At 29.3% G+C, this 20,388-nt stretch overlaps 1 protein-coding gene across 1 annotated transcript in view; it reads left to right on the top strand.

Moving 5' to 3' along the window:
- LOC132940211 (tachykinin-like peptides receptor 99D) overlaps nt 1-20,388 on the top strand; it is a 266,534-nt gene that overhangs the window by 153,519 nt on the left and 92,627 nt on the right. The gene's annotated exons all lie outside the window — the stretch shown is intronic.

Below are 20,388 nucleotides of genomic sequence, written 5' to 3'. Positions count from 1 at the left end.
GTTTTATATTTCTCTCGTGTTAACGTTAAACGTGTACCTATATATTATATTCTTCAACTAACCTTTAATATTATTTTATATTATTCATCGACGCCCGTGCATTACGATTTACGGTTTGCAAGTGTACCTACGTGCTAACTATTATATTCATATTTATTTCATAATGCCATACAACAGAGCAGATACCCCGATCAAAAAAGCCCCACCGACAGGACGCGGTTTCTTACACCAGTATGAACTAGAAATATTAGAAAACCGGGGAATGACGGGATAGAGACGAATAAATTAATATTCTAGTCGGCCCGATATCGAGGTCGTTTTATAATTAATTTTAATATCAAAACAACTTAATTAAATAATGTTCTAATAAAAAAATTAATATAAAAAAAAAATTTGTATAACTCGATAGTGAAATAATCGTATTATATTGATATTGTAAACTAGATAAAAAAAAAAAACCAATTGCGTAATCATTCTTCACAGTCCGAATCCTATCGGCGACGCACTTCGTTTTATGTTTCTCTCGCGATGACGTTAAACGTGTACCTATATATTATATTCTTCAACCAACCTTTAATATGATATTTTATTATTCACCGACGCCCGTGCATTACGATTTACGGTGTGCAAGTGTACCTACGTACCAACTATTCTATTCATATTTATTTCATAACGCCGTACAACAAAGCAGATACTCCGATCGAAAAAGGCCCACCGACAGGACGCGGTTTCATACACCGGTATAAACTATAGAATTTGAGAACCGGGGAATGACCGGGGGATGGAGACGAATAAAATAATATTCTAGTCGGTCCGATAACGAGGTCGGTCTGCGGAGGTACTGTGTCGTCCTCGACTTCCGTACAGTATATAAGTCGTAGTCCCGCGAAAGTATTTTAATATTATGGTGTAGGTACATTATAAAATAATAATAATACAAAGATCATTTTGTCGACCGATAATTGAAGTGTTGTATACTTTATGCACACGCCATACAGCTATCTATAGCAACAGAATCCTCTATTTTATTGCCATCAATGCACGGGCGACTTCGGAGCTTATATTATTATTATAACTTCAAGATTTGTTGTACCAATAGATTATAACAAAACACGATATTAATAATATGATATAACGTTATGTTATATCGCGTCGCGTCGCTACAGTGCACGTCTGTGGCAAATATTATGTAAAAGTTAACAACGCTCTCTCTGTGTTGCACATAATAATGATTCATTGATCAGAATATTATAATAACATCACAGTAAGACGATACATTAATTTAAATATTAAAACGGGTTGAGCGCCTTGTGGGTTTTCATATAGTTTTTTCCAATGTTGCCGTGAGACCCAAATTTGGTTGTCGGTGAATTTTTTTACATTGCCACCGCACTAACATATTAAACTGTTATTTAATATTATACCCAAAATTGGTTCTCGTTTATCGGTTTCTTATCATTTAATTCATTATTTTCAGATTCTGCACTATATTTTGATATGAATAGCGAAAACGTAAAATTATTATTATTTCTAAGACATAATATCTGAATATGACCACAAAATATCAAAAATATATTTAAATTTTATGTACCGCGTGGCAACACAATTTTAAAATCATTTTTGGCAGGCATAACAATCTGGTTGAGATCTAAAACTGGGTCTCGTGGCGCTCAACCTGTTAATACTATAAATTTAAAGGTTATTGCATACCCAGCGTTAATATTGTAATTAAGTTATTCAACGAATATAATAGTAGGATAGGAATGTGTTCCAAGAAAACAACAATACATGTTATGAATTTATGTTATAATTTAGGTACCTATACTATATAATGTATTTGATCAAATTCAAAACTTCGTGCGTGTAAGAAATTAACTGTACACAATATATTTCGCGAACCAAGTTCAATTCAATTCAAATAAACTTACAGTTTATGGAGTTATTTATGACTTGTATAATAATATAATATAGGTACCCACCTAAACTTTCGGAACAATTATATTATAACACAATATTATGAAAGCCTTGGTCGCAGAAAAGGTAATAACTAGGTGACAAGTGATTATTTCAATTTTAACCGTAAGAAATATTGTTAAATGAAAATTTTGGCTTTGTGGGAATTATGAATTTATTATGAATTTTTCAAGCTGTAATACTAACTATAGGTACGAATATTACTAGTAAAATAATTACAGTTTTTACTATACTTCGGCAGGGACACTAAGCAATCAATAATTTATTATCAGTTACATTTTATTATTATTATGTTTTTTTTCTGAATTATTGCAGCCGTTTACGTTTTAGAATTACGTTCATATGTATCTGTCATAACACGATAATATACCTGCTCACTATACTATGCAGACTAAATCAATAAAATCTAAAAATGTACGATCGTAATATTAGATTTTTAATATTATATAATGACTGTTGTTGAATGGAGACAAATTCGAAGCATAACAAAAAAATTTAAGACAGCGTTTGCACTCGGCAATTGGCTTCTTTATATCCGTTTTGAACTTGTTGTGCTAATATTGTTAAAGTTACTACTTTTGATGTATGTAGTATAATAATTATAGTTACTTTGATGCAAATGTATAGGACGCTTCATAATTCGCTACTTCGTTTTGATTAGGAAAATAATGTTAATAGGACACGATAGCTGGAAAGTAAAATATCAGTGAAACTGTTAAATCTATCAGTGTTTTCAACAATGTGATGTACATTTTTTAAAACACAAGTCGTGCACATAAGAGAAATACATTTTTAATATTTTGTCAGGATGAGTACATATTTTTTAGATTTTAATAAATCTTATCCTTTTTAGTTTAGAATATACAGTTTATTAATATTTTATTAGGTAGGTAGTTAGAAACTGTAAATATAGCGTATTAAGAGTAGCAAAATCAATGAAAAAACATTTTACCGCTCCATAAAAAAAACTGTACTATTGTAAAACGTAACTTCGAATAGCGCGATAGTTCCATCCACCGATATATTAAATCATGACATCATCTGTGGTGCAATCAATGGTCTCTGGCTTCTGCAGCAGCACAGTCGAACAGGTGAACCTGTTAACCCAAACTCAAATTTGAGCCGTTCACAAAGAGGACGAACGTCCAGCACTTAAATAGAGGCATTCGTCTGTACCAAATTATAATATTGTAATTATAGCGTAGAATGCATTTGAGTGTAATTGTTAGATTATATACTCTGTTCAGATTAAGATTGCACCGCTCGCTCGACCAAAACACGTTTTTTTCGCGCATTCCGGACACTGGTGGGAGCGTATGGCGATGACTGTCGGCCAATCACAGAACGCATAGCCATCGCATGGTGACCACCTCCCCCCCCCCCCCCCCACTGTTCGGCGGCTCAGTCTGCATGCGCGAAGCCGGTTCAGTCTTAACCTGAACTGAGTGTAGGGTAACCAATGGTTTGGAAGGGGTGGCATCATCGATGACTACGACGTCTATGGATTCTTGACACCACTCACACACCGCAATATTCCTCATTCCGATTCATCACAACTCCACGACGGCGAATACAATTAATTACGTAAATCAAAATACCACCGGGACGCAAGGCGCACATAACTACCTATAAATATATACAGGCCACAGTCTTAATGGAAATCAAATATTTTGAACGGTTCCGATATAATCGGAGCCCATTTGGGGAGATAATGAGAACGTCCGAAACCATCCATTGCCGATCAAGTCCGTACGGATAGGCATGCCGCCATGATGTCATCGAGACGGATTTCGCTCGTCTGTTGACTGCGCTTACCGGCCGACTTACGCACATCCATAACGATCACGGCGACCTCCGTTCGTACAACGGAAAAATATAAAAACAGTACCCACACAAAAAGACCGCCGCCGTAGACATTACTCTGAGTATTTCCACTGTCGTCATCGTCCGATTTGGTCGTATATATTGTCCGAACGGGATTTTTTACGTGCTATACATATATGAATCGATTTGTTCGAACTGAAAATACGCTAATGCTGCGATAAAATGGACCACTCGCGTGGACCGTCGTTACCACACGTGACCCGGCCGTCGTAGTATTCGTAGTTTTTGGTTTTTTTTTTTTTTGGCATAGTATTTATTTTTTTCTGCCCCGGCAAATTTCAAATGTAATATCGTATTATCGATATCGAATTGATAATACACGTGATGCCGCGATAGGGTGAAACGCACAGTGAGCTCTGTTTTAGATATTTTATTAAACAAAATATACGTTATAATACGTAAATGTATTATAATTTATATTGGGCGTTAGAAAAAATAAGAAAAATAAACACCGAGAAAAAAACGTACAGTTACAAATATTTTTCAATTTTCGTAAAAATATATAGTGACAAAGTTTTTCACATGTGAGATGTCGTTTCACTACAGCTTTTATTTAATCAAAGTTTGTATCAAACCTAATCATATTATGATAATATAATATGTGCATCTTTAATAGTTGGTGTCTATGATAAAACTTCTTTGTCGTTGCAACAGAATATTTTATTTCATAAACTATTATTCCAATATAGAGTTATAAATAATAGTATAACTATGATGATATACAGATTATACTTGAAAGTATTAAAGTTTTTTTTAAATAATTTTCACACAAATGTTCATATCATTATAATTTATAAGTTATTACTAGAGCTCGGATGTTTGTGACTTAGCATATTTTTTTTTTGCGCAGCCAGAATTACACCGGAGTGAGATATAAATTTGATTCTTGAAGTTTTTATTTTTAGAAATAGGCAAACTTTTTTTTGCACATTTTTGCATATATGACATTTTTGAGCATATAAATGCATATATTGCTAATTTCTAGATTTAGTGGCATTTAAAATATTAAAATATAATATAAACATAACACTTTTTACTACTTAATATGTATTTTAGTTTATATTTTTATATTTATAGTATTTTATTTCTTTTATGTATTTTGCAATGAAGTTATTTTAAAATCATTTAAAACAAAGTTATTCTGAATCACTATCATCCCATTTTTTGTAATTGTTTAAAATAGATATAATATTTAGTATACATTTAATAGTGTTCATAATTTATTTTGAATTAATATTAACACATTTTTTGCGTATATTTTTTCATTTTTGCATGTATTTGTTGAATAATAGGTATAATTTTGATGTATTTAAAGGCATATATTAGCATATTTTTAAATTTTTAAATGCATATTTTAGCATATTTTGAAATTTTGAAATGCATATTTTAATGACATTTTGGTCATTAACATCCGAGCTCTAGTTATTACTATATATATTTCAACATAATACCTATATATTATTTATAGCTATATTTATTTTTTCCAATTAATTATATAAATAATATTACATTAATATATGAGATGATATACCAAAATAAATTTTTCAAAATAATCAATAAGATAACATAATATGAATACCGTTCTTATGAAATATATTTTATTTTGCCTTTTATAAATCTAAAAAGAAAAATAAGTTCCTAGGTGTAATTTGATATTTTAATAAAACTTTTAAAATAATTTTAATGTAAGTTAATAACCAATAGATTTAAGAAACGATAAAGCAAACTAATTTATAAAAACTTTCTAATAAATTACAAAAAAATTATCTTGGACTTAATGAGTTAAGATTTAACACGTCCTTAACTATCTAGGTACCACTGTCCAGTGTCCATACGATCACAAAACAAAATACTGTTTACGATCGTTATTTTATTTTTATTTTTGTGAGATGTTATATACCTACCGGGATTACAACTCTTTGAAACAAACTGGAACCTACAGTTAGCATAATTTTCTATTGATTTTATTACGACATAATTTTAAAAAAATTACAAAACGATACGTCAGTGTGCAGTTTGGCTGAAAGCTACATATAATAGTTTAATGGGTTCATCTGACGTGATTATGACGGTTAAAATTGTATGCACATGATTTGTGGCCCATATATTTTTGGTTTTTATCATTTCCTATTTCACGGGGTCCTCTCGTATTAATATTCCTTGCAAGAGATGTCGTATGTTATCGAAAACTTTTATACAGTCTCAGCGATTTTTTGTATACCTACCTACATAAAAGTATTCCTTAGAAGTTATCCATGTAATACATCTTATTTTTTATTAAACAAATCCTATTGTCAGCTCTTTTATGGGTCTACGGAGCTGGGTATATTTATTTATCACTTATACTGTAGTAGCACTCGCAGTCTCCAAGAACGGCACGACACCAAATGAACCACCAAATTCACTTTTTTGCATTGAAAATATAATTTTTGATGTATCTGCCATAAATTTACAGCATTAGCTATATAATAATATAATATGCACATAACTGTGGTATTGTATATTTGTATGCGTTTTTACTACTATAAGAACTTGCGCTGACCCAATTAAATCAAAATGATGATTCCCGTCATGAAAAAAAACCAGCTATTATACACCTAACAGTCGGTGGACTAAGATTTCCACAGAGCTCATACAACTATACAAGTACGATCTATTCGCGTCAGTCAGGTCTTTATCTACATGTTATTTAATAAACTACCTGTATCATATAATATATTACACTCGAATATTGTTCTAAATTAATTTCAACGACTTTATACTTCACTCATTTTATAGGATTTAATTCACTCGAGAAACTGAGGTTTTGTGCACACTGTTACATATCACATATTATAATATAATATAGTAGCTTATAAGTTCGGTAATTACAACGATTTTATATTATTTAATTCAATTCAATTCACGGAAAAAAAGTATACTAACATCGATACGGTAAATCATATTTTATGACACCAGCTGGAATGTTTTAAAAGTGTCGTAAATAACGACACTCAAATCACACAGGCCAACCGTATGTTCCCGAACAACCTACGTTTTAGGAGTCGTGTTGTTAATAACATTGGTACAGTATATATTATATATTATAATATCTCACAATTACAAGGATTATTATGAGTTATGAAGTCAATGTCAGGTATTTATTATTTAATAATTAAAATTGATTTACGCATTCCATGACACGGTATAGGTAATAAAAAATGCCCCCCCCCCCTTAAATCAGAGGATTTCACGTTTATTATTTAAATTTTGATTGATGTAGGAAGTCGCTGCTATGGTTTACAATTAATTTTTTTTTTTTAGAAATACTAGAAGTTTCAAGAATTTTATATTTTATGTGTTTTAAAGGTAATAGCCTTCCAATTAGTTTTTACTATTGAAAAATCGTTTAAGTACTTACAGCTAAGCCTCCGAAAATTATTTTAAAACAACACAAAAAAATAACTTAAAAATAATCAATAAATAGTAATCTAAAGTATTATGTACTTGGCAGTTACTGTTTAACCAACAACTGACAAGTACAGAATATTTATACAAGATTAATTGAACACAAGGATAATATTATGATTTGATACAATTACACGCTTTTATACATTTAAAAGGTTATCGATATAACTATGTACGGGATCATATCAAACACGTTTATAGTATTAATTTAAGAATGTCAATCATAAAAGTCAAACGATTTTTACAGAGATAATTTTTTTACCTCTTTTAAAATTTCTCTTTGTACATTGACAGCGTCTTCCATTTTTTACTTTATCGATAAATGAGGGGAAATTCAGTTAAGGTGTCGTTGTTGCCTATATGACATCATGAGTAGACCAACGGCTGTCATGATTTTAATTTAATTTTCGGCCATTGTACTCTACAAAATCAAGTTTTAAGTGCCTGAGTCAATGCGAAGGACCTTTGATGCGCAACTTTAATAAGTGTACCAACTTGCACAGTATTTTAGTATTTTGATTTCGTGTGTACATTTAAGTAAACAAATCTATGTATACAATTCGAAATATTTTTATTAGATATAATTTTCTTGTATTTTTGTTGGATACTGGATGTTGAAAATGTTATGAAATGTAAAAAAAAAAACAATGAATTCTTTTTGCTTTATTTTAAATCATATTGAATATAAAAAATAAGAAGGGAAGTCACTCGCATAGTAGGTGTCGAGTGTACCTCGTCACTGAGTAAGTGCAGGAATGCCTTGGAGAAGTATTCCACTTTAATTTAATTATAAACCATTGTATACAAAATATTATGCTGAATGGTCTCTTGGGCTGTACGCCATTTTTTTAATTATATATTTGGATTCCTATTAGTAATTTTATATTTTGAGCGGAGCGATGAATGTACCTATTGATTTTGCCATGATGTTTTTATTTTTATATCTGCCATCATCACTTCGCTATAATATCATGAACTCGTTATAAATACCCAAAATTACCCTCAAGTTCAAGTTTTCGTTTACCAGCAGATATTCGTTATATAAACAAAACTCAAAAATCGTTCGGTTGTCATTGTGAACGAAGTGGAAAGCTCTGCGGGTTACTGATTGTGAGTTGTTAACACTTTTAATGCTTTCACAATTCACACACACAGTTTTCTATTTTTGTTATTATCTGTTTTGTTTATTTTATAATAATTGTAATCGAACATAAAACACAACGTCACACTCACAATATTGTTTTCTATTGTATGTAGTGGAAGACTCAAAACCATAACATGAATATTAAATCGTTATTTGCGCATCACTAGAATATAATTTAAACCGGGCGTCGATATTCCTTTTAAACTCGAAGTCAACTGTCCTCCATTAGAAATTATAGTTTAAATACAGTGCGAAACCTCGATAACTCGGTTAGGGGCGAAAAAAAGTTCTAGTTATAGAAATAAATTGTGTGTACTTATTGAATTGAAGGGACGAAGATATTCCTTAGAGCTATCGAAAATTCGACTTCTAGACGTTCGAGTTATCGAGGTTTCACTGTAGTTCAATATGTAGGTATATTATAAATATTATACAGGTGTAACAGAAACAACTAATATATATGTAATTATACTAATTAACCAACTATGTAGTAACTTTTACTCTTATACATTTTTAAAATAAGTTTCAATTTAGATATTATTGTCAATTAAATGTACAATATTGTACATACTAGCTGATCCTGCACGTCGTTGCCAGTGACAAATTAAATGCCCATGGATTCACCCCTTCTCAAACGTCGCTAAATTTAAACTGCACAGATAAAACAGTTATATTTAGGTTGTTTTGACCAAATATAAAATACAGGTCTAAAATTATATCCAATAATATTATCTATTTTATTTTCTGAAACCTATGCCTACATCAAGAAAATAAAAAAACTATAGTTTTTGCGATTCATCTATATTAAATATGTATGTGTTGAATAGTAAAAGTGTGTAATACAATTTAAAAGTAGCCTATCGTATACCACGAATCTTGATGAAGTCATTGACGGCAATTTTATGAAAATCGATCGAAAACTGAGGAATTTTGTAAGGGTCGTCCGTTTTAGGCCTTTGATTAGGTAGATAGTAGATATTATTAGTTATAGCTTCAAGGCATATATTTGTCTATGGCAAATTAAACAATGCCAGCAATTCCTGTCTTAAACTCCGTTGAATGTAAGCTATATATAGTTTTAACACAGTAATTCGGGTGGTTTTGATCAATTATACCCTCGGCGATGGCCATTGGATGACATTTGACATTATTTTTTACATAATATTAGTTATTGCAATATTTTTTGTTTTTACATATATATTAATATTGTTTACAATAAGTTTTCAATTTATATTTCTTTTACGAAGCTTAGTGTCTGTTTAATAGTTGTTACGTTCGGACCTAGTGACTAATAGAGAAATTCTGGAATGTTGTGTTTAGTTCTAGCACTTTCTGTTTGTCTGCATTCGACGAGTACCTATATATGTTTAATTGTCAGATGGACTTCACACGTTGCGCACTTGGGTTGTTCTTCTCTGTTCATTAGTTAGCCGTGTGTGTAGTGAGTAGACGTGTATTAATACTTCTTCTTTTTTATTAAGGGTCATTGCCTTTTATAAATATAGATTTAAAAAAAAAACTAGTATTGATTCTTATAATTAATATAATATTACATTTATTTTTACGTATAGTTAGTTGGTTAGTTATATATATAATTGACAGCTAAATATGTGACACCCCAAATTTCACCATGCACCCCTATTATAGACTAATATTAAGCTAGGGTTCATTACTGATATCTCATCAGTTGTATAATTAAGTCTACCAAAAATATGTAATAGTAATATACTGCTTTAAGTAAAATTAATAGTATTTCCATTTAATAATATAATTACTGCTTCTATTTTATTTAAATTATTACATACGAATATATGGTTTATTGTAAGTTGTAACTTTTAAGTTATAATAAATTTATACTAGTGACTTTTTTAAAAAAAAATAATACCTACCTATATGCAATTAAATTTAGTTCACAGAATATACAAGTATTTTGATTACCTAAACATTTTTCTAAACATAAATCTTATATAACACCATTTTAATTGAATTGTTAGTAGGTATTTTATTAATTGTTCACAAAAATATTTTAATTAATAAATATTTTTAATTCAAAGAAAGAATAGATAATTGACATTAAAATTATATAATTAAACCTTGGAAAATCAATATGTGATAGATGAAACAATTATTAATCTATTTGATAATCTGCTTATAAATAAACTACAAATTAAAAGAAAAAACATAACTTCTAACTGGGTAATTTAGAATATATATATTATATTAATGTACAACTGTACAAGTACCTACATTTATTTTTTTATTACTTAAGTTTTACCATTGCTTTGAAATAAAATCTGAATAAACTTTAAATTGTTTTAAAAAATGTCTACAAAGAATAAAAAAACACTGTGAATTTCAAATGGGAACAGTTGAAAAGAACCAGAGTAAAATTATACTAGATACTAACTTTATATCACTTGAGTTTTAATTTTTTTTTTAACAATAACAAAAATAATTAATTCAACAACAAATTTTAAGCCTTTTCGTGTAATATTATATAAATATTTCTTATAACTCACCAAAATACATACCATTTAATTTATAATTTCCTGAGATCATCAATTGTGCAAGTAAAATTAATCCTCATTCGTTGCAATTTAATCGGATTACAAATGGTTATTTTATTGCATCATGTTCGAAATTTTTTCAAACAAATATTTATTTAAAAAGAACCAATTATGAAATAAGAATTAAACAATAATATTTATAGATATAAATGTTATGAGTTATCATGCTAAACGTATTTATTCGTAAATTTTTCAAATTCCTATAGCTGTACGAGTAATAAAAAAAAATATTTATGTAATCATATTTTCTTAAAGTACTTTTCTGCTTTAGATATCGTAATATTGTGATATATCATATTATATTATTATGTACAATTTATTATCGAATGTATGAGGGAGTATATGTTGATAGACTCAATTATAACGAATAGCGTTTGTAATTGAATATCCTTTTACGAAAAATATGTTATACGTCAGACAGTGATTCATCTTACAGCAAAATTATATCTCTTGACGGTATTCTTATTTCTTTGTTAATTGAAAAAGCTCTAATCCCGGATGGTTGTCCAACATAACGATTTCGGGATTATTCCTGGAAAACCGTCTCCTGGCAAATGAAAAATAGTCTTGTCTCTTTGCCCAAGTATTTAGCAAGCGGAATTAATTATAAGACCCTCTACGTTAACCCTTGATGTCTGATACAATTTAAATTCACAGAGCGTAAATAGTAGAATGTACATTCGAATAGTTGTGTATTTTTCAAACGTTAGTTCTTCTTGATTTCCGTGTACCTGCGTAAACAAAATAAATGTGCGTTGCGGCCAAACGCCGTTAAAACATATAATAATATTATATTATATTATACCTAATTTAAATGACGTTAGAAATTAAAAATAGGTCATAATAACATATAGTCGTAACAAGCAACATTTAAATAGAAGCTATTACCGATGAGTACAATATATTATATTATATTTCAATCAATTAGTGAATTATTTGACCAGATTATCCAACGTAAACTGCGTACTCATGATTTTTTTTATTATTATTACGTAAGTACAAATCTAGGAGTTCAGTGAAAAGTGTTCAAGTTGGCTTTTTATGGTTGCATATAGCTCTGGGATCACTCTCATCGTAACACTGAAGTATGGATGGGGTGATTATTGGAAAATGGTCGCTGCTCGTTAAATTGAATAGTACGTCCCAACTCCCAGTTGTAGTCATTGTACAAAAGTAGCATATTATGTAAATACAAGGTTAATATGAGAAAATTCTCTTTTGGATGGATAGATTACTACGGGTCTAAGTTTTTTAGATATGCAATATTATCATTTTCAAGTACCTCATCACATTCTTTCCCTCTGCTGTCTTGTTTTTTTCTAGATCCCCATGGGCCATGTTATGACTGTTGGAGTCACTGGTTAAAATGAAAGGTTTGGGCATTTTGTTTTAATATTATTTTCTTCGTATTGAATCTTTTCAGGATTGTATTCTCCTATAAATGGACATCAACAACACGGTTCCCTAAAAAAAAAAAAGGAAAGAAAAAATAGAATCCCATGGTTTAGACCTCTGTAAACCCCAGTTGTACTTTAATGAGATTTTTATTGGGCTTCTACTGTTGTTCAATAAATAAACAAATACAAAATTGTCCATGTACTTATATTATACATGTATAAATAAATGTTGGTTGGTTAAGTATAATGAGATATTGACTATTAAGGGCCATGGCTTCTTGATTATAGGTTTGTTTTTATTGAATTTCTGGCGTAACCGGTTTTATGATAAGTATAGTTTACTGTGATCTTGACTACTAGAGTCCTGCGTTATTTTATTTTTGTGACTGGATTTTATATTCTAGAAATGGATAAAATGTTTTTTGGATTATATTTCTATTATATTGTATTATTTTTGAGACGAAAATTATACCAATAATCTAGTTGTATTTTTTGAAAACTACTCCAAAATGAAGGTACATATTATGAAGGTATAGTAATTTTTGTTGTTGTTGTAACAGTTTTATCATCGACATGCATTGTTGAAACAAATGCAACTAGATGACCATCATATTATAATAAATCTCGCGAGCATCTAAAATTGTAATTATTTCGAATTGCCTAAAATTTGTCATTATAATAATATTATACATGGCTAAAATATATTTTGTAGATATGATCGCATTGGCACGCATTTTCGTTATGGGCTGCGCACGTACTATTATTGCATGATTTAGCATGGAAAGGAATCTCAGTTGCCAGTGATTTTTTGATTTACTTATCCATGGAATTAATAATTTGTATTGTTTTGTTAACTAATAAATCGAAGTGATAATTTGCACCACATCTGCGTATGTGATCACTAAGTTGCGAGATCATCCTACATAATATGTATACTTGGCAATGATAATATATAGGTACATGTATGCATAGATATTATAAGACTTATAACATGCATGAATGTGGTACCTATTTCGATGTAAAATTTTCCAAGTTACAGTGAGTGTATTTGTAAACTGTGTAGTTAAAAATGTATAACACAATGATTTCGTTATTTAATCATTAGGAGTCACATATATTTATGGTTTCCTAGACGTTCCTCAGTTCCTGTTCGAAAAATCAGATTTGAAATAATAAATATGTAAGTACAATAATATAGTATCGTTGTCTTTGAAGATCTCATGCTACGGCATTATTTGGAAGTCTGCGATACGTATCGTTAATCGATAATAACTGTTGTGTTTGGATAGATAACACATACACATCGCTGCAAAACTAACCAACTTTCTATACGACACCGATTCCGTGACTCAATTACACCGTTTGCGATTTACGTATATATCATTATACTGCTACCAGTAACTACCGCGGTCTTGGTAAACGTTTACATAGCCAACACACATACCTACTACGAGTACAGTATAAGCACAATACAATATTCATATACGGATTATTATTTTAATGCGTCGTCTGAGCGCGATGCATACGGAGATTGTTGTTATACGTTATGCTCAGAGTCGGATAATATGATATTATAATCGTTTAGACTGCTAAGAGCAGCAGCTGAACCGCGATAATGCACATGTACCCATATACCGCAACCCACATGAATTACCTGAATGCAGACCTGAGGTAGCTATACCGGTCTCTCCGAATACGCTATGCGTTGTCCGATACTATTCAACGGCTGACCAACGAAAAATAATAAAACATATTATGTTGAAAGGTTGAGCATAAAAAACTCAGCAACGTTGCCATTTTCCATTTTAAACTATATTTTACAAAAATATTTATTTAAATAATTATAATAATTCAAAATATAACATATCAAAAAAATAACATGATTTTATAGTCAATAATAATAGTCACATTTCATAAATCTGTTTGATAATAATAATAACAATATTATAATGATAATAACAACAATAATAATAATAATAGTTATGAAAATAATAAAATCTGATACGAATTAAAAAAAAATACTGCATGGATAAATTTATAAATCAAGAATACTATAAAGTATGGGTGATCAAACATTAATATTATATCTATAGTAATTTTGGAATTGTATCTTAATTTATGATCTTATATTTTCCCCCAATTTTAAATGTTTAAAACGTCGGAACTTTACTGTTGATAAAGCTGGGCTCAGATCACGGCTCGCGTCTGGTATCATAATAATTGGTATAATAATACGTCAAAATAATAAATTACAAAATTTCGGCAACGTGAATGTGGCAACATCGCATAAAATATTCTATGCTCAATCGTGCTTTACCGGTTTGTAAATAGTTGCCATTGGTTTTAATAATAATTATTGTTAATTAAGTGATACGCCTTTAGGCGCAGTGGAACTTCTATGTTTCTAGTAAAGAATGTCTCAAGTTCGAACCACGGTTTCGGTGGACCGATTCTTTTGCATTGTTTTGTTTTCTTATTTTTCCTTTTTTATTTTTATTTATCTATACATAAAAATGTTTGGTTTTTTTTTTATTCATCGGATTTTAGTATGGTTATGTTAGGATTTTGTATTAATTGATTGTATTTGTAATGAAGCAAAAATAAGCATGTACATTGCATCGATGAAACTTTACCTTATAAGTTATAATAATATATTAACTAAAGGTGGTGTATTTCAATGAATAATAATTAATAGGATTTGGAATGTTGTCTTTCTTTATCCTGTCTTTACTATTAATTAGAGCATAAATTATTACGATTGGTTGGGATCGTGAGTATAGATTTATAAACGTAGGTTTGTTACTTTTTTGGTACACCTGAGTCTGCGTGTCTTATTAACTTTTTGCAGTTAGTGGTAATTCTGTTTTTGAAGTTGTGTGAATGTATATTAATAATTAATATAATTTCGTACCTGGTTGGCGTAATTGATTCGATGACAATGAAATGGTGACCAGAATTTGAAGGTGTTGATGTTTGAAATAATTTACAATTTTCGGACATGATTATAACGTTATTTTAATATTTCACAACAAGATAAAACGGTCAATATGAAATAAGTTAATATTCGCCTTGTTGCAAATTGAGCGAAGACGGTGTAAAGCTGTGTTTGGCTTGTGAGAACAGACTGATCTAAATGTTGAATTGGGGGTTCTACTTATAGTATTGACCTTTGGTACCTTGTTGTTCCATATGAAATTGTTATTGTTTATTTTGCACAAGTGCATGGGTAAATCGAAATATGTTTTTGTAAAATTAATTACATTATACATGCATATATGTATAATGTGGTTATTAATAGTTTTTTACATAATATTTTGAATAGTATTAAAGTGCATATGTACAGATATTTATTAAGTTTTAATAGAAATTATTAGATATTGAGATGTAATTTGATTACAGAGTGAGTATAAATAATTTTGGGTATTATAATAATGGGTATATGGGTGCAGATATTTGTTATGGTATTTTGGTAATGACAAATTTAATAGTATTATGATGATATTAAATCATGAACCTGTGTTGCCGTAATGATGTAGATATCACTAAATATTAATCCACAGCAGGTTGAATTAAGTAAAAATGACAAACTTGGTATAACTTTGATACTTCAGAGTTAAATTTATACACTATTACGTACAAACCACACGGACTTCGCGTTCTACCACAGATATATTGCCTACCTGATAATATACTGCTACGAATCTCATGGACAACGTCGGTCGGGATGGCTATAATACATTAAAATATAATATCATTTACACTTAAATACGCCATATATATATATATATTGTACCTACAAACGGAAAAGTACCGATGTATTGTGATAGTGTATTCGTGTCTCTTCAATATTGATATTTAAGGCCGTCAATTATAGGTGAAAAGACCTAAAGTATTTACAAAATTAAATTTAGTTAACGTTGTCCGATTTTGATTCTGAAAAAAAAATTGAACTCACCAGAAAATTGTCTATAGAACCTAAAGCACTTTGTAAAAACTAAATCTTATACTATTGTGAACTGTAATTGAAAACTTGAAAATATGAACTTTTTCGAATCATAATTAAAATTAAAATTAATAGATATTAAAAACAGAAAATGTTTCGTACGATCTACAGACATTTTTCTGCTGTGTTCAAATATTTTTTCAGAATCAAAATCAGACAATGTTAACTAACTTTAACTTTGTCAAAACAAATGTATTTTTTTTAAGATTTGTGTAGTGAAACTTTATATAGTTATCGAGTTATTGACATGTGCATGCGCGTACGAGAGAGGATACCCGCATTTAATTTCACTCACACTAATAATCATTTACAACTAACACATAGATCCCGGGCGGCTATGACAAGATTGGAAATTGCCTAAATGTTGTCCCTTAAATAATGACTATAGCGAGGCCCCTTAATGTATAGTTTTCTATGTTAGAAATTTTTTTTAGGGGTTATTGTACACTCTGACAGTCGCTTTTGGAGTTAGCGCCATATCGTTTGAAATGGAAGTCCCGAGTAGGTACTGTATTTTATACATTATGTTTTTTTGTCACGCTTGCACCGAACGTTTGATTTTAAATTCCTGTTGAATCGATGGAAAAGTGAATATCCTTGCTACACAGTGATTATAAAATATTATGTTACTGTTCAAATCAGATTATTAATGTACACACAAAGGACCAATAGCGAGATTTAGGGGGGAGGGGCTGAAGAATAATATATTATTATTGAATAAGCTTAAAAGAAAAATAGGAAATGTTTGGGGGACTATTGAAATCTATTTGCGCCTATATAAATATACATTAACGTATCGATAAGTTTTATATAATTTATCAAATACTAGAGGGTAGATTACAGATGCTGTTCTATATGAAACCATACTTGTTGAATCTAGAATCTAGAAATCTACCGTAATATTAAAATATTCAAATGAACAGTTTTATTTTATAGAATATAATATTTCAAGTTTAAATTGTGACAAAATTTAATATTTAAACAAAATATAACAGTTCTAGTTATTTTGTTGTAATTTAAAAAACCTTGTTCATAGGAAAAGTTTTACAAAAATTAGTTCAACATACCGTATTACTAATAGAAAAATAATTTCAAAAATAATGATTTATCGTTAAATTAAAATAACGCTTTAACTAATCCAGCACAGTTACTTCCCCGGTTTTTCCTTCTTTATATTTCATTAAATCATTTGGTCGATTCAAATGTACCTATAGTATATTATTTTACTACTAACGTCCCTCGGACCCCCTCCGACGTCATCTAAATTGAAAATTCGGCGTTTATCGCTATCTCTTTGACTTTTCAGATCAATAGGTATTATAGTATTAGGCTGTTTGTAATTTATTATTTTTGTGGAAATTACGGTTACTCTATTTTGGACGATGACCAATTCTATCATCACGCTACCCATACCGTTCCGCAATAATCATCGCATATACCTATGATTAAGCAATTCATTTCAACCCTCATTGAGCGTTATTACATTAACTACATTAGCTGGTAATCATTTTATGATGGTAATATTTACGTAGGTACTTATCCTTTTAAAATACACATACACGACACACACACACTCCAGCTTATAATTAAATAGCTGTTAATTTTAATTAATATGTTAACTATGTTCTTGACGCGTTTATGTAATTTATAATTATTTTTGTCTCACCAACGGCCCTTGTGTGTTTTTATTCTCATTCTATACTCTGTACCAGTGTACGTCATAGTAATAAAAACAATTATATCAAAAAGCTATTTTATTTTTTTACTTTTTATACATATCTATACAGTTTATAATAGTATATATATATATATGTATGATTGTATGAACATTAATCCATAAGAGGCACATTTAAGCTCGTAATACATATTTTATAATGTGTTAGTGTGCATTTTCGTTTGAACACATCCACACAACATTACAATAAATGGGTTGCTGTGTCTGCAGCGTGTAAAACAAAATAATGCGATTAAAGGAAATAAATATTGTAGATTAAATTAGCCAGCTTGAAATAATATTGAACTATTTAATAGTTTACCAAAATAAATAAGCCTTATGCCCAAAAGGTGCTTCAATGTGCTTGAAATAATAACATCATAATATATGTATTTATACTTACGCCATAATATTGCACTGCATATTGGTACATCGCCGATTGGTACAATAATGTATATTGTAGTATTGTACATATTATGCAATATGCGTATTTGGTTGGAAATTCAATAGTGCAAATGTTTTATTCATGTATTTTCAGCTGCATTTTAGATTTTAAATAAACGTATATAGGTACCCACCAAATAAAATATACTTTTTAATAATATAAATTCAATTTTTTTAAAAGGAAATATAGAATATTGTTTAACTGAATCAATACATACATTTAACACAGGTGTCAGGTATTATACTGCACACGTCACATAAACACGTATATAATGTACAGATATATAATGTATACAGATTTATCTGAAAAATTGGCAGGAAATGCATTAGGGCCTAGTGAAATCTCTTACAATATTTTGTTACATAATTTTGAATGGCCCTTTTATATTATCCTCGTCTGAGGGAAATTTACCACAATTTCACATAGGTACATCGAGTACTGTTGTAAAAAATGTTATACATTCTACATAATATACACATGTGATGCATTTGAGAGGTTTTGTTTCATGTCCACAAGACATTCAAAAACAAAATAACTTATATTTATTTGTATATTCTATGTAAGTGGGGAAGAGTAATAATTTATGTTTAATGATTTATAAATATTATTGTGTCCAGACTTCCCGAGTAAAATATTAAAAATTGGATTAGGATAATATTAAGCTTAAGCCCTTACGAAGGGTCGTTGTAAATACTTCAATGAACTAGGTGAAAAATATCTATCTTATTAAATATAACAATATGAAATATTACTAATATTAGTATTTACTGTATCACAGTGAAAATGTAATTTTTTATATGATTTTTTTATACATACTGCATATTATATATTATACTCTAGTGTGTATATTTGCTGAATATCGACGAATTAATCACTATCTACAAGAATAAACGTTAACATAATATAATACTACTAAATATAATTAATAAAATTCTCACTTGTTATAAAAAAGATCATTTTTTTTTAAATTGTAAAATCATGTTTTACTTTTTTGATCTCAAATATAATAATTATGAAAGCCAGATGAATAATTACTTACAAATGTAAAAAAAATATATAAATAAATTATTTAAAATAATACATTTTTTTAACCTCGAATGTACCTCGCATTATTTGTAATTATTTTTCAATTTATCGACTAGCTGTATCATCAGATGAATGCTAACCATATACAAATATAATTATGTGGATAAAATTCCTGTGAGTGATGGACTTTCACGATTTGTGAAGAAAAATAAATAAATTGTAATAATATGATTAATTCAACATTTAAGGGTTTTCATTCGTTGAACTAAAATTTTACTCACAATCACTTTTTGAAACGGGAATAGTAATTTTATCTTTGCATAGGCGTTTGAAATCATCTGGATTGTCAAGATGCTCAACTATATTATGTAGGTACTATAGCTACTAAAATAGAAAAATAAAATAAAATTGGCTGTAATATTTCTATTCAATTTTAAAAACGGGAACTCATATTTTTAAGAATCGTAACGGATGGCTAAGGCCAGCATGATGAACCGGATCACTGTCGTAAAACTTTTACAATTTAATAAAATAAATAAAAGTTAATGAAAACTAAACACATTGTGACTATAAAAATCAAATCTGTAAGTTTATTTTTTTATCAAATTGATACAAGTATATTTTAAAAGTAAAAAATATTCTGTTGCGTGTCAACTTCAGTTTACAGTTTAAGAAATAAAGTTTATTTTAACAAATAAATTAATCATGATAATTTATAAAATATTTGTTTTTTTTTTTTTTTAAATCTGTGACTATTTAATTGCGAAATATAATAAATATGATTAAA

The sequence above is a fragment of the Metopolophium dirhodum genome, chromosome 3 (genome assembly GCF_019925205.1).
Source record: "Metopolophium dirhodum isolate CAU chromosome 3, ASM1992520v1, whole genome shotgun sequence".
Classification (NCBI taxonomy): Eukaryota; Metazoa; Arthropoda; class Insecta; order Hemiptera; family Aphididae; genus Metopolophium; species Metopolophium dirhodum.
The sequence above is the reverse complement of the archived record's forward strand: the minus strand, read 5'-3'. Positions and strand labels throughout refer to the sequence as shown.